The following is a 17,315-nucleotide window of genomic DNA, read 5'->3' as shown; positions in this document are numbered from 1 at the left end:
CCCTACATAGAATTTGTTACATTTCTGACAACATGCTAAATAAACTATATGTACTGAGGAACAAGTGGCAGAAACTGTAAAGGTATAAGCCTCGTACTGATCTGGATGTACAAATAAATATGAACTATCTATATGCTTACATGCAGTACATCTACCACAAGCCTTAGTTATATTGACACTGTTTTCATTTCTTCTGTTCTTAGGGTAACATAATTGCCATTTCAGTGATCTCACATTTTTATATAAAAAATTTGGTCTACTGTCCACAATCCCTTTTATTTCATCATCTGCTGTTAAGAATATGCCACACAGGGGAGAATCAGGCTGTACCCCCTTTGCAGACTAGACATGTTAGCTTGGGATATGGCTTCACAGTACAATCTCACCCAATAGGCATCCTACTTTCTGTTAGAGCAAAATTGTGTTGCAGACAGACTGAGCAGGACCCAGACAGACCCTCACAAATGGAAGCTGGAACCGGGGGTCTTTCAAGATTTGATCTGTGTTTGGTGAGTTCCTCAAATAAACTTCTTTGCCTCTTCTTTGAACAATCAACTGGTAAAATTATGCTCCAGAATTCCATGTAAGAAGGCATGGAAGTCAGATTCCTTTTTTTTTCATGTTTTTAGGCAGGAATGTTCCTGCATGCTTTTCACCTTCCCAACTAATATTTGGGGTACTTCTGAAGATTCAGAAGGAATTCCCCAAGATCACTGTGGTGACTCTCTTCTGTCCCGGGCAACCATAGTTCTACCTTTTTTTGGAAATGGCCAGGGGAAATTGCCACAAACTTCCCCACAGAATGGATCTACTCATAAAAGAACAGGGTATTTGATACATTCCAACATCAATCATCTTCAGTTGACTATATGGATGATATTGACTTTATTCCTTTTAGGCACCTGTTTCTGAGTTCATGCAGCAGGTACCAATGGAGATAGAAAGCCTACTACTATAAAATCATATATTTTTTATCTACAGTTTCTTCTTGTGAAGAAAAGTCTGCTTTAGATAATTAAGTTTCTTCTATTGCACAGGTCACTACTCAAGGTTTGCAGTGTGTGTATGACTCTTCATACTTCTTCCAGGTCTGTAGCTACTAGTATGGTTTGCTTGACTGCATTTTTAGAACCTTCCAGATAATATTAAAAATGAGAGTTTCAATTTTCTCTTGGATAGACATTTAGGCCCCAATTCCAAAAGACCTGCTCTCAGTGTAAGTGACCACTTACAATGAGAGCAGGCTGAGATCAGGTGTTATAGAATCTGGTCCCCATAGTAAGCCTGCTTATAGAAAAGCCTTACACCAAAGAATGTCACTTACACTGAGAGCAGGTCTTTCAGATTCAGGGCAGACTTACACTGAGAGCAATTCCTTTGGAATCTGGCCCTTAGTGTTTGGCACCTCTGCTTCAGAGGTGATCGGAAAGTGTAATGAAAGGGACAAGCTGATCCAGGAAATCTCTAAGATGTTTAGACCTCCTTTTTCAAATTGTCCGGGTGATTTTCTTTTTCCACATCCAATTTTGGCAAAAACAGAACAAACAGATTCAACAGAATTCAGATAAACCCACATTTAAGAAGAGGTGGCAAGGAAGTTCCAAAAAGAGGTCTTAAACCTCCAAAAACCAAGGAAAATTCAACAGATTTGAATGACTATTAAAGATAGCTTGGGAGCCTTTCCACAACCTGGCCATCTTTCTCTGCCAAAAGTGTGAATCTCCATTTTTATCTTTGGCAACTTAATGCTCCAGACAAATAGATTCTGAAAATCATTCATCAGGGTTGCAGATGGCAGTGAGAGAGAATTCCTCCTTTGAAGAGGGTCCTTCATCATTCTACAGATCAGGTTGTTTTGTTTGCACCTGTTATTCATCACATGCTGTTCCAAGAAGGGATAGAACCAGTTCCTCCTTCCCAGATAGAGAAGAGGTTGTCCCCAGTCCCAAGGAAAGAAAACACTTTGAGACCAGTTGTGGATCTTTCTCGATATCTTTCTTAAACTTGTTTGTGATAGTGCCCAAATTCAGAATGATGTCAGTTCACAACCTGCTGCCTCTTCTTCCTCTTTCAAGTTTCCTGGTGATACTAAACTTAACTGATGCTTATCATCACATTCCTATTTATCCAGGCTTCAGGTGTTTCTTAAAGTTTTGTGTGTTTGGATCATATTTGCAGTTCTCTGCCTTACTTAATATTTTGGGTTTCTAATACCATGATGGGAATGGACCCCATTCATAAGTCACAGTATGGTTAAAGTTCACAAAAATAGTATTATTTCAATATTTGATGTTAGTCAGAAGTGCTCTTTGCACCTAGGCACCAGAAGCTGGGGGGGGGGGGGTGGAAGGATAAAGGGGAACTTAGAGATTTAAAAATGGCAATTTTTTTAAAAACTATTTACTACCACAGCATAGGTTCACTTAGAGGACATTTTAAGCTTAATTCAAGTACCAAAACGGAAACTGGCCTTACCTATCCCCATGGCAGATAATTGTACATTAGCCCTAGTAAGAATAACTGATCATACCCAGGGGTGCCTTGTGCTATAGGACTGCAGCCCCCCAGCTGTGGAAAGACAAAAAACAAAATTAAAAAAACGGCTCTGGTTGCTATATACTGGTTGCTAGAGTCAGGCTTGAACCCTGTACCTTGGATATAGGCAACAACAGCCTGAATTTCCTACCCACCACTATTTGTTACAAATTTGCAGATTTTGCCTTATATTTGTTGTGTTCTGTTCCTCATAAAATTTGTGGTATCTGTGTTCTTGTAGTCTGATATAGTTGATGGTGCAGTGGTAGCACTGTTGCCTAACCGCTGCAGGTTCTCTGGTTTGATTTTTGGCTGGGGTGCATCCTGTGTGAAATCTGCATGTCCTGTTTGTGTGTGTTTGCTCTGGTGTCCTCCTATCTTACAAAAACATGTGTCTGGATTGTTTCTCCCTGGGCCTCTGCTGAAAATTGGCTTTTGTTGCAAGTCAGACTTTCCTGGTTAACAAATGTTAAATAAATAAAAATGACAGGCATTTGAATTTCATACTTCATATTCTTCAGAAATTACATGGCAACACAAAACCTTTTATTCTAGCAATTTTCTAAGTTTATAAGATGGATATTTGAAATTTGTCCCTATTTTTGGGACTGTATTCCCCCATTATTGGCTTTGTCCATTTTTTTGTGCTAAGGTTGAGAGCTATGGTGAGAACTAAATTCACTGAATATGTTTGGGGGCTGTATTCCCCCATTATTGGTTTTGTTCAAGTGTTTTGTGCTAAGAGGTTGACAGCTATGGTGAGAACTGAATTCACTTAATGGTAGCCATTTAAGGTTCAGTCTTCCTTTCATTCACAAAGCAGCTGATTTGGCATAGTGGTATGTTGCTCTTACTGTTTTGCACAGGGGCCTGGGTTCAAGTTTTGGCAGTGAAATATATGGTGGTATCACAGCATTTTATTCTAGCAACTTTCCAACATTATACAAGCAATGTTTAAAATGTGTCCCTGGTTTTTGAGCTTTTGCCCCCCCCTCAATAAATGCTTGCTTTTTCCAGATTTCTTGCGCTGCAAAGTTCAGAGATACAGCTGGGTGTCGAGTAGATTTTACAAGGAGATGAGAGCTGCTGGGAAACAAAAATTTAGTGCTGCTTATGCTAAGTCAGCTTACATTGTTAATAGCACAACCAGTAGTGTACTTGTTTTGATGCAGAAGGCTGTGGGTTCTACTCCCACAATATAGAGATGCATTGCTGATACTGTACTGTGTTGTAAAGGGGGTGGATGCTGCAGTCCTTCTTGGTGAAGATACCTAGTAACTATGAACCTGTTATCAGTTTGCCATCCATTCCCTATTGCAGTATTACTAGCTTATCATTTTTTAATGTAATATAGGCAATTTATTCCTCAAGGGCAGCAGGCACTTTATTTGTAGATGAAACAATGACATATAAAGTTGTTTGCTAGCAGCAACCTCTTCATTAGTTACAGATCTCTTTAATGTGGAATTATTTAGACGACTTTTACTTCTTCAGAGATTGTGCATATTTACTGATTAGACTTTTTTGATGGAAATGTTCTGAATTGGGCAGTTTTGTCATTATTGGTGCATGCATTTTGTTTCATTGTTTACTGGAAAAATGTTCAAAACAATCAATTTAAAATGCCTTCTAGCAACTATACTGTATTGTACAAGGAATATAATTTAATACAATCAGGAAGGTCTATTAAAGAGCACATGCATGTTTCATGTGCAAAGGGCCTATGATTTGAAAATAGCCCAGAGTTAATCGTTATCTGCCACTGGCAAAATGTATTTTCTTTGAATATGGGTTTCAATGTTGTTTCAATGAATGTGAGTTTCAAGGGCAGAGAAGTTTTAATGCTAAGTCTATTTTCACTGTGAGACTGCATTGCTTTATTTACCAGATGTCTAGTAGTGGTTGTGCTGTAAAATGCAAAATAAAACTTTCAAATGAAATAGTCCAAATCATTGCATAAGTAAAGCAGTATGCACATTACAGTGTTTATGGTAAATGGGGCAAAATAACCAAGTAGTGGGACATTGGAATGGCTGCAGGGGGGAAGGCTCCATTCGACCATGATTTTGTGAGGGAGGAAGGGCAGCAAACTCAAAGACAGCCCCGGCTAAACTATACCTCTCAACTGTCCAGATTTTTGCAGAATGAATAGATTTCTGCTTCTTATTTTTGGTTTGTTCCTCATAAAATTTGTGGTTTTCTGGCAAATCATTTAGGAATGAAGTTACTAAATAATGACAGACATTGAGTTTCAGACTTCATAACCTTCAGAAAAATGCATGCTAAAGCAATAACTGTTATTCTATCAACTGTCTTAAGTTTATACAAGAGCAATTTTTAGACTGTTTGTATGTTCCCCCAATATATTTGGCCTTGTCCAGATTTCCTGCATTAAGAGGTTGAGAGGTATATGCAAATAAATCGCTTTATAGAATTAGGAATATCCAAACCTCTCAACTGTCCCCAATTTTGGTTCAAAATGTTGCTCTCCCCCTAATAATCCCTCAACAAAATGGCAATTTTGGAAGACAACGTGGAGGGTTTACAGTTATAAATAACTGAAATGATCAGAGTTATAGATTACTTTTATTTCAGAAATGCATGTAGATACTCTTATTTTGTCAGCTGATCAAGTTAACAGTACTAATATTAAAAAAGTGTCCCTTCTTTGACAGGTCCCCAGCTGTAGTATGTGGCAATTTTGTATTTCTGCATCACATGTTTCGTCCATTTTTTCATAAAATTGTGGTTTTCTGGCAAATTAGTGACAAATCCTTAGAGATTGATGTTAGAAAATAATGACAGACATTTGAGTTCCAGATTTCATACTCTTCAGAAAATTCATACTAATACAAGACCTACTACTATTCAATTATCTTTCGAAGTTTATAAGAGCAATACTTAAAAATTGTCTTCATTTTTGGGCCTTTGTCCCACTTCTATGTATGGCTCTGTCCATATTTCTTGTTCTGAGGTTGAGAGGTATGACAAATGTGTCAGGGCCATCACAGTCAGCCAGAGACATTTCAAATTGTGACATACTTGTTGCACCCCACTCCTCATGTAGTGACTCTGGATGTGTCCAAGCAAGGCAATGAGCAGTTATGCAGTGTAAATGTGCAGAGTATCCCCCCATCCAAGGTAGACACAAGTACTACAGTGGCTTTTCATCTGTCCTTGATTTTGCAGAATGTTCTGGTTTTCTGTCATATTTTTATACTGTTGATTTATGCTTCTTATTATTCAGAAAATGCATGCTGTCACAGTGCCCTGTTGCTCTGCATTTAAGTAGCAATGCTTTAATGACCATCAGGTAAGCTTGCCTGAGATTGTAAGATGCAAGTAACCTTTAATAAGCATACTGTTAAATAATTACCAACACTGAACCCTTTTTGTTGTTGCCATGCAGAGAATATTTACATAACTAGATAATGCACAAGCCGTAGGTATTGAAATGCATATGACAGTATTTGTAATAAAGGACAGAATTACAGTATTTTCAGAAGTTCATTACATTTGTTGGAGATTTGCAGTCATCTTTGCAGGCTTTACCTGTAATCTAAACATAATGCCAATCTATCATGTGTGGCCCATAACCTGTGCAGTAATCCTTTAAGCAATTTATATTGAGCTTGTTTCTTGGTTGCTGTTCATTTTTTACTTTGATCATGTTTTCCCCATGAAGCAAGTAGATAGTTGTTGTCAGGCAGCAGGTCTTTTTTGGATAAGAAACATTTTTACAACTGGGGGTATCACAGAGATTGCTACTTTCAGCATGTTACTTGGTACTTTTATAAAGCTGAATATAAATTATAATTAGAACTGCAGTGCAAGGAGAAGCTTTTTTTATACTTGATTTTGACTAGTATTCCAGTAATGTATTTAAAAAGTAATTTATTTTTTCATGCCTCACAATCTTTTTGTTTCCATCTAGGTATTAAGTAGGCTGTCATGTAGACAATGCATTGAAATGTTTTTTTCTACACTTCATTTTGTCTTGTTTGGACTCTCATAATAATGGTTTGGCACCCAGGGCAGCATATTTAATTAAAGTTCCAGTTGTTGTAAGTTCCAGTTCTTGTGGTTTTGAGCATAGCTCCACCCCTTTCTAGTTGGCCACACCCCTTCCCATTGGCCCCACCCATTCCACTGTCTCCTGCATCCCCCCTTTAATTTGAGGTCACCAGCTGCCACTGATCATACCATAGATAATTTCAGGGGACCCATGTAAGGGATGCAGCATTTAGGAACTGCCTGTATCCATTAGTGGCATGAGGGGCAATCCTGGAGTAAATTTTTTGTATTACCCATCCTTTGATCCAAGTTGCATTTGAATATGGACAGGTACAAGCTTTGTTTTACTTGAATGGATAGTTTGTAAACCCCTGCCACCCCAGCAGCAGCCCCCCCCCCCCCAGCCGCTCCAGTGTTCCATTACTTGGCTATTTCTCCTCATTTACCATAAGCACTTTTCAAACCTATCAGCATGCATATTGTTTTCTTATTTACTTCTACAATTATTACAGAAATTGAAATAAAATAGCACAAACACTGAGCCATTTGCTAAACAAACAATACAGTCTCGCAATGAAAACAGACTTAGCATGAGAAGTAAACTTCTCTGCCCTTGAAACACATTCATTGAAAGGGCATGAAAACCCACATTCATTTTGCATCTGGCCAGTGGAGGACTAAGTTTACCATACCATAGCCTCCTTACATATTTTTAGGACCATGCATGCATGTATGTGTTCTTTGATTCACCTTCCTAATTGTATTAAATTATATCCCTTGTAGAATACAGCACCACTTAAAATTGTAGTTTTGAACAGTCTTCTCGTAAGCAATGAAACAAAATGTATAAAGCAATAATGACAAAACTACCAATTTCAGAAAATTTCAACCATAAAAGGCCACTCAAACTTCTGTCATTATAATCCATCATTTTCGGTAAATATGCAAAATCTCTGCAGAAGTAAAGTCATCTAAATAATTCCAAATTAAAGGGATCTGTAACTAATGAAGATTTTGCTGCTAGCAAACAACTTAATATTTCATTGTTTCATCTACAAATAAAGGGCCTATTGCCACACAGCAGTAGAAATATAATCTCCCAGCAGCAGCAGCAAAAACACAATCCCCCCAGCAGCAGCAGCAGCAGTAAAAACAAAATCCCCTCCAACAGCAGCAGCAGCAGAAGTGCAATCCCCCAGCAGCAGCAGAAGAAACACAATCCCCCCAGCAGCAGCAGCAGCAGTAAAAACAAAATACCCTCCAGCAGCAGCAGCAGCAGCAGACGTGCAATCCCCCCAGCAGCATCAGAAGAAACACAATCCCCCCAGCAGCAGAAACACCCCCAGCAGTATAAACAGAATCCCCCCAACAGTAGAAACACAATACCCCCAGCAGCAGAAACACAATCCCCCCAGCAGTAGAAAACACATTTCCCCCCAAATCCTTACAGGTTCAAAACCTAGCAGCTGTATATATGTATTTATGAAGCACTGCTTTCATATGATACAAATTATGTTGTTTAAAATAATTAACATTACAGAATTCTTTTTAATAAATAAAAGAATGACACCAGCTGGCCACTACAGGATGTACCAAACCCACTCAAAACTTTGTAAAGCTTAATGTTTCCTTTAAGGACAGTGGGAAAAACAGGAATTAATGTGACTCCATCATCAATAAACAAAACAAAATTATATTTTAATAGAGTGAAAAAAACAGTAAACACACCTGGTCCTTGGATGGCCATGAAAATCGTATGTACACAAAGCACTTAAAACATAGATCAGTTTTTTTCCCTTTCAAAAACAATTTCCTCATTAAATCCACATTGAAAATGTTATTTTTATTACACAGTTATCAATTCCTGTTAATAAATAATGGTTACTATTCTGCTCCTTCTAGATGCTCTTTAAAAGATTTATATAACTATGCTAGCCCATTTCTTAAGATCTGCCTTGCACTCCGCTGAAACAACTCATTTATTATGAACTGCAAACTAGTCGTGCAGCATTCTTCTCGAATAACATCTCATTTTCCATTGTAAATAATTATTTTACTTCCAGGTCACTTACCAAAATAAGTAGTACTCGTTAAAAATGCAACAAACAAGAAGGACTTTCAAGAATCCATTGTAAAAGAATCAGTGCCTATGCAGTGAAACAAGAAATGTGGCACTAAGTTTTAACTCAAACTTACCACGAAGAAGTCAACAGGTCAATTATGCCTTAAAGCTGTTCACGGGTATAATATCCCTGTCTAAATGAAAAAAAAAAAAAAACAAATGCTGATACGATTATGTAACAGAAGGTAATTCAAAATTCAGTTAGTGCTTCAAAAGTTTTCTGTAACTTTCCTGTTGTCTGCCCGAAGGATTTGTACCACAATATTTTGTCTCTCTGTGGCGCTCCCTCCTGCTTCAGCCTCACGTTTTGAGACTAACCATTTTCCAACAGGATTGAAACTCCTCACAAAGAAAGCAGTTTGTTACAGATTACTTACTGTCCAGAGCTGTATGGGCAGTAGGCAAACAATGGACTTTTACAATTTCATGCCTAAGGTTTGATGTAAATCCTCGATGCACACATGCATCCTGCGGTCCTCCTTAAAGACGCACACCACCATAAAGTTTTTGTTTTTTCGCTGCAAGACAAGATTGTCTTGTAAAAGTGGGGGGGGGGGTGGGCTCCCCCTTGCCTAATGGTTCTGGTGCCCTTGTCTTTGCAGCACCCAAAATGTGCTCAGTAATGTCTCCTTCTCAATTCATTCAGATTTACATGTAGCAGTAAAATATCTAATTGCAATTGTAAATTCCTTTTTATAAGACCTGTTCCTCCTACTACTATTTCAACTGTCTGAGTATCTTTCTTCCACATTGTCCTCATTTCTGCCTGCAAATCCTGGTACTTTATGACTTTGTGTCTCTGTATGCAAGACACTATAATCACTAGGTGTAGCAGTTTCAATAAAAATGCTACTTTTGTCTTCTTTTCATGGACTACTATATCTGTTTTTCTCTCATCTAAATTTTTTTGAACTATTGGTAATGGATGATGCCACATGACATAAACTTCATAATTTTCTATAATGCTTTGTGGCTCATGTTTTCAGTGCTTTTCAGTTATGTCAATATTATAATGTTTGCACAATCCTCAGTGCAACAGTCTTGCCCCATTATTATGTCTTTCAGTATACAGTCCTTCTGCCAGTAGTATATTACAACCAGCAACAAAATTTGCGACTGTTTCCAATTCTTATTTACAAAACCAACATTTTTCTGTTTCTACCATATGTTCAATGAACTTTGTAAACTAGCGGGTATGTAGTCCACTATCTCGGGCCAACAATATTAACCTTTCATCTTTTGGTTTAGATTCACCTCTCCTTAAACATTCCTGCATTCTACCCTGATCAACATGTGGTTTCACCAATAGTTTTCTATACTTGCAACTATGTTTATGCATTTTCCACTTTTCTTGCCTTCTCATCTGATCCTTCACCTTATATTATTTCTTTTGTTTTGTGACACATTCAGTTGCTGCCTGATTTTTATCTACTTCTGATTTGATTTCCATTTCCACTTGACACCAATATGCTTCTGCTAAACTAAGTAAGGAAGTGATCTTAAATTTATTATCCTCATGTTTTAAAACGTTCACTATGTTTGGGTCTTGTGAGGTCAGCAGATATGAATGCAGTCCTACGATTGCAGAGCTATACATCTAATCCATTTTGAGGCGATCCATACCTCCTTCAGAACAGGGAATATATAGTCTTGGTATACACTGATTTTTTTATAAATCATTTGATAAGCATGAAACATCCTCTTTGTATTCCTTTCCAAACAGTCCAACACCTTTTTGAGCCAGTCAGTCACTCCAAAACTATAAGTTAGGACAGGAACAGCAAACTGACTTAAAGCTTGCACTTAGTTCCTAGATGTCAATGCTAATTTCAGTAGTAATTTTAGTCTTCTAAACTATTCCTTACTAAGCTTTATTCACATTTGTTCATGTTTTATTGTTGATCATTAATTCCCAAATATTTATATACTCCCTCTTGCTTAAGTTCTTTTATATCGCATTCCTGTCCCAGACTGATGTTTTCTTGGTGATGCATCATTCCTGCTTTAAAGATTGCTTTTGAACATTTATCAAGAGCAATAAAATGATACAAGGGGATAAATACCAGAAATAACAAAGTCCCGAGTTGAAAAAAGTAAAAACGGTAATCTCTAAAAAACAAAGTTGACTCAGAAATGCCAGGCAATCCAAAATGTAGAGTAAAAACTTTCTTTATTCCATAAACAGACATAAGCACTTTCACAAAGATACTGCTTCATCAGATATAACTTCAAACTGATTTTTTTACCATTTAAATATAAAAAGCTATCACCAATTATCCAATCAAAGCTCATTGTTGTTAAAGAAACAGGACCATTATTTCACTTTTTATACATGCAAAAACTGCCTAAAAACACATTCACTGTCACAACAATAAAATGCAAAAGCATATATAAAAAATAAAAATATATGCACATATAAAACTATAAACATATAAAACTATAAACATTCTATCAAAATCTAAAACTAGAATTATATTATCTGAACAACGGTCTTGCTTTTAACATAGGTTTGAATGGGACTTTGCATGACCACTGTCCCCACAAAAGCAAACTGTCCATCTTGTTTCTAAGTGTTCAGTATAATTTCTGGTATCTCCACCTATGATGTTTTCATAAACTCTCCCTATTGTTCTAAATTTAAAAACATGAAAGTTACCTGTTTCGCTAACATGTTTGGCAAGTGCATTAGAAACACTGCCTTTGCTAATATGGTAGATATGCTCTTTTATTCTGTCACAAAATGCCCTATCTGTTTTCCCTACATAGAATTTGTTACATTTCTGACAACATGCTAAATAAACTATATGTACTGAGGAACAAGTGGCAGAAACCATAAAGGTATAAGTCTCGTACTGATCTGGATGTACAAATAAATATGAACTATCTATATGCTTACATGCAGTACATCTACCACAAGCCTTAGTTATATTGACACTGTTTTCATTTCTTCTGTTCTTAGGGTAACATAATTGCCATTTCAGTGATCTCACATTTTTATATAAAAAATTTGGTCTACTGTCCACAATCCCTTTTATTTCATCATCTGCTGTTAAGAATATGCCACACAGGGGAGAATCAGGCTGTACCCCCTTTGCAGACTAGACATGTTAGCTTGGGATATGGCTTCACAGTACAATCTCACCCAATAGGCATCCTACTTTCTGTTAGAGCAAAATTGTGTTGCAGACAGACTGAGCAGGACCCAGACAGACCCTCACAAATGGAAGCTGGAACCGGGGGTCTTTCAAGATTTGATCTGTGTTTGGTGAGTTCCTCAAATAAACTTCTTTGCCTCTTCTTTGAACAATCAACTGGTAAAATTATGCTCCAGAATTCCATGTAAGAAGGCATGGAAGTCAGATTCCTTTTTTTTTCATGTTTTTAGGCAGGAATGTTCCTGCATGCTTTTCACCTTCCCAACTAATATTTGGGGTACTTCTGAAGATTCAGAAGGAATTCCCCAAGATCACTGTGGTGACTCTCTTCTGTCCCGGGCAACCATAGTTCTACCTTCTTTTGGAAATGGCCAGGGGAAATTGCCACAAACGTCCTCACAGAATGGATCTACTCATAAAAGAACAGGGTATTTGGTACATTCCAACATCAATCATCTTCAGTTGACTATATGGATGATATTGATGTTATTCCTTTTAGGCACCTGTTTCTGAGTTCATGCAGCAGGTACCAATGGAGATAGAAAGCCTACTACTATAAAATCATATATTTGCAAATGGAAAATGTTTTCTTTTCTAGTTGGTGCCACCAACATAACCAGCACTCATTCAGAACTAGTTCTCTGGTTTTACAATATTTGTATGAGTTACTATCCTATGGCCTTTTATATTCCTCTGCCAAGGTTCATTTATCAGCCATTTCAGTCTGTTTGCCCATGAATTATCCTCTTTCAAAGCTACCTTATATCAAAATGTTCTGAAAAAAAGGGCTTTGCAAAAGAGACCTTCAAGTAAACCAGTGGCCACTCCTTGGGATCGTAATTTTGCGTTAGAGAAACTAACATTTGCTCCATTTGAACCAGCTTATCTGGCTGACATGAAGTTCTTAATATGGAAAACAGCTTTACTGATTGCTCTGACCTCTGCAAGAAGGATGTCTTAGTTGCAAGTTCTTATGATGATTCAACCCTACCTCATTTTCCACAAGGACAGGGCTTCTAATCCTTCTTTATGCCTAAAATTGTATCTGAGTTTACTTTACATCAAACTATCCAACTCCTCATTTTCTTTCTTGCACCTAAAAATGAGGGAGTAAGGATACCCTGTACCCTGGATGTCCACAGACACCTCACGTTCTATCTTGACAGAAGCAAATTTTTCAGATCATTGGCTCAATTGTTCATTTCTTGTAAAGGTAAGAAGGAACAAACAGTGTCAAAACAGACTATTTCTAAATAGTTGCCTAAGGCTATAACCTTTTGTTATACTTACCATGAGAAACCTATTCCAGGCAGGGTCAAGGCCGACTCTACAAGGACTTTGGCTTCTTCTATGCCTTTTTGAAAGTGTTGGATTTTAGAAATATTCTAAAAGCTGCTGCTTCCTCCTCTGTACATAGTTTTATAAACATTATAAGCTGGATTCCTTCTCTAGATCTTGCTAATGCTTTGCTAATACCATTCTCCAGGGGCTACTGGACTCTTCTTCTGCCTCAAAAATATTGTTAGCTATGGTAAGCTATCCATACAGCTAAGGCTACTGCAGCAGTGACCGATATGAAGAACATAGTACAGTTATATAAGTTGAACTTATAACAGTAGATATTTGAATGATCACTGCTGCAGTAGCCACTCCCTCCCTCCACCCCCCTTTATTTCTGGTGTGTTTTTTATGCCAGGATGTGGACACTTATTTTTTGTTATTTCTAGCCTTGTCCTTTCAGGGCTAAGCCTCCCTCTTTCTGCTGACAGGAAACATCTGAAGGGCTACATGGACAAACTTGCCATTTAGTTAGCTCAGCTTGAGTTGCTTGACAGGTTTGGTGCATGAAAGGCACCTGAAAGCTTTGAAAGCTGGCTGGCTGTTATATCTATGGCAGAATATAGCCCATATAGCTAAGGCTGTTGCAGCAGTGACCATTCAAACATCTACTGTTATGGTAAGTTCAACTTGTACAACTGTACTTTCAGGTATCTGTTCTACAGATGGTGTTCTTTTTTCCTACACAGGAACAGTAAGTCCAATCCTATCAGCGAAATATCCTGCTGTAATATTCAGATAAAAGTTATTAAGCTGCTAAACTCCTCTTTCTCATTGCACCAGCTGCCTACAATACAGGCTTCATAACTGTGCTGCACTGGTTAGCAACTAATTGTTTTATTTTCTTTGTCCTTGTACCAGGATCTACAATACAGGCTTCATAACTGTGCATTGCTGGTTAAACAACTAGTTGTCTTATTCTCTTTCTCTTTGCACCAGATGTCTGCAATATATAAGCGTCATAAGTGTGTGTCACTGGTTAGCAACTAGTTGTTTTATTCTCCACGAAGCTCCATCTACTGTTTTGTCTTTTTAGTTATTAGTAATAAGGCCTTCATTGGCAATGGAAATATTTTATAGTTGAATGGAGACAAATCCAGTAAAGATGGATTTGTTGAGCCTTGTATCCTGTTTTCATCACAGGTTACTGCTATCATAGAATTCACCTCCCCTGACCTACAGTGAATCAGCAATAGATACAAACTGGTCTGGTTGCAGGGACACATACATCTTCATAGGGATGGAGGAGTTTGCCTAACACCAGAAAGAGTGAATTTGTGGTTGCTATCAGGTAACTCATTACTCCATGCAAAAGTGTAGTCATCAGGAAAAGACTTTTTGTATATCTTCTAAGAGTATATATTCATCTATACAGGAGACTTCTATAGAGACCTGAAACAAGAATACTAATCAATGTTGTCAAAGTCTAAGTTCAGAAGTGATGATACAGATATGCACATAAATTACAGAAGCAAGTTAGCATGGAGAAGCTGACATGATTTTCAAAATGTGCATAGCAAAAAGGTTAGCTTGGGATGTACAGAGCTGGTGTTTTTTAATAAAAATTTGCTAAATGTTATGAAAAAATGTGCAATATTTTCCATGTTAACAGTAATATTGCAAAAATGGAGTGTACTACTGTTATGTTTGGAGAGATATATGAAAGCATTGGGTCAAAATGTCAAAACATGGTGGGTAGGGTGAGGGCATTCTGAAATATAAATTATTTTTGCTAAAACATTTATGACACTTAGCTTTATTTTCATAACTGCATTAACTCCATAAACAATGTGTGGCCTACATGGGGAATAAATTGCACCATCTTATAAAAACATTAATGCTCATAGTTTTGCTACTGATACTTGTCATGTAACACAGATGGTTTTGTACGGTAAAACTTTTTTGAAATGTTGCAAAGCTATTATATTCACAATTTGCATAGATTCTTCATCATCACAGAATGGCTAACTGCTGCCCCCCCCCCTATTTTCCGTACGTCATTGGAAAAATCTTAGACAGGTGCACATTTTGTCTTATAGCTATACTGCACAGTCAGAAGATTTGCTTGACCACAGCAGTAGTAATATATATATTGACTATAATTTATAGTTTCTCTGATCTGTATTTACTGTGATATTATGTATAAGGGAGGTCTGACATTCATCTTAATCCTCATTAGAATTAATAGTGTTATTGGAGGCACCTGCCCCATCTTGAAAATGGTATTATTAACAACGCAATTTGAAGATGACACCACATCCACCCAACAAATAGTATTATGCAAAATGCAGTTTGAAGACATAACTCACTTGGGAAATTCTTACTATTGGAAACATCTGCAATTTCAAACATATCAGTGATGCTCAGCAGCTGATTCAAAAAATAAATGTTGCTTTGTCTATGCTTCTTCACTGAATACTGTTTGGCTGCGTTATCTTAAATCAACACAGTCCAGTAAATTAACTTATAGACTTTCACATTATATAAGACAGTAATTAGACTTCCTACTGAATATATTATTTTAATCTATCAGTAATCAGTATTAAAGTAATAGGTTATATTCCCATCTGAATCCAGGCTTAAATCTGTTTGGATTTAGCTTGTGTTCAACATTGTTGTATGTTTGTATAAGGAAACTAGTACTTTTCTGATAGATAGTAAAACTTAGATTTTTTTTTTTCATTTTTATTTATCCACTGCTTTTCTTCTCTTAATCCCATATGTTGTTGTTGCTGCTGTGTCTTTCGGCTTTCCCCGGTTAGTGGTCACCACAGCAGAACTCCGGTCTGCTAATGATTGGTAGTTGATTTTTACGTGCCGAGTTACCAGCCCTGACGCACAACCTTCAATGAAGGTACGCCCATTCATGCATGTCTCCACGCAGAAGACACTCTAGCTGAGAATCAAACCGGACAGCATCTTACTGTGAGGCGACAACACTACCGCAGCACCACCACTGCGGATTTTCTCTTACGCAACTAGAAACAAGGGGAAATGTTTTCATTTGTGCCATTCTCAGCTGTTATGCTTTCCCATCACAAAGTACAGTCAGATGTCTTTTTGCTTCATGGCTGTACTAATGCACTATCTAGAACACTTTCTATCTCCCAGTATATTGCATTACATAATATGTCTCTACAAATTTCTCCTAATGCATTGTTATTATGTTATGTTTCTACTGAATATTATCCATGTCATTTTCTCAGACTGAAGTAGATATAGCCTTGTTAGGTCTGCTAAATCCTCGACTATCTTCAGAGTGCTGTCTTTTGCATATTGCATCTCATTTGTCTTAATAAACTACTTGGTCCTCACTTAAGTTTCACTTCATGGTCAGTTTTATCATCTTGTTTGGAAAACTGCTTGAAAGGATTGCATATGCAGAGTTTTACTATCATATTCTTCTGTAGCTTGTTAGTTATAATAAACATGAAGTTAATTACATTTAGACTTAGAAAACTGCATCAACACAATTATGACAAATGGTCTTCATTCTCAACCCTGCATTACTTATACTCTGTTTAGTGATGGAATTATGAAAATTGGAATTTATGTACTCCAGTCCTATAGTAAGGCTCTATGTATTTGTTTACTGAACCTGATCTTTATAATAAGAATCATACAGTCTCAGACTATGTCAAGGAAGTGTAGCTATCAGCAGCATGTTCATGCTAGTAATTGATTATGTCAGACAAGCCATCAACAATAGTTTCAACTAAACATCAAAATATTGATCATTTTATTAAGCACATCAGTTGTATTTAAAAGGCAGGCAGAATAATATGCAGATTGTCATTATTATTTTTCCTGTATCCTGAACTAATCATATACACCTGTTTCTTTAAGCACACGTCCTTAACATAAAAGGATGTTATAATGTACAGGACGTATTGCCCTGCTCCCATTTGTAATGTAATCAGAAAGGTATGCTCATTATTTTAAGTAATAATGTTTAAGTTAGGTCCTTTGTAAATAAAACTTACATCTGCATATTACATTTGTCTTTTACATTCTAACCAATGCTTCTACTGACAAGCCTCTTTTGGTACCATAAACTTAGCAGGTCATTTGAACAGCTTGCTTTGCACATGGACTGACCAAATTTGGAAGACATATTACTCAAAGGAAGATTGCTGATGAAAAGGAAATAG

The sequence above is a fragment of the Protopterus annectens genome, chromosome 6.part0 (assembly GCF_019279795.1).
Source record: "Protopterus annectens isolate FY-2018-M chromosome 6.part0, PAN1.0, whole genome shotgun sequence".
NCBI lineage: Eukaryota > Metazoa > Chordata > Ceratodontiformes > Protopteridae > Protopterus > Protopterus annectens.
Note: the sequence above shows the minus strand (reverse complement) of the source record.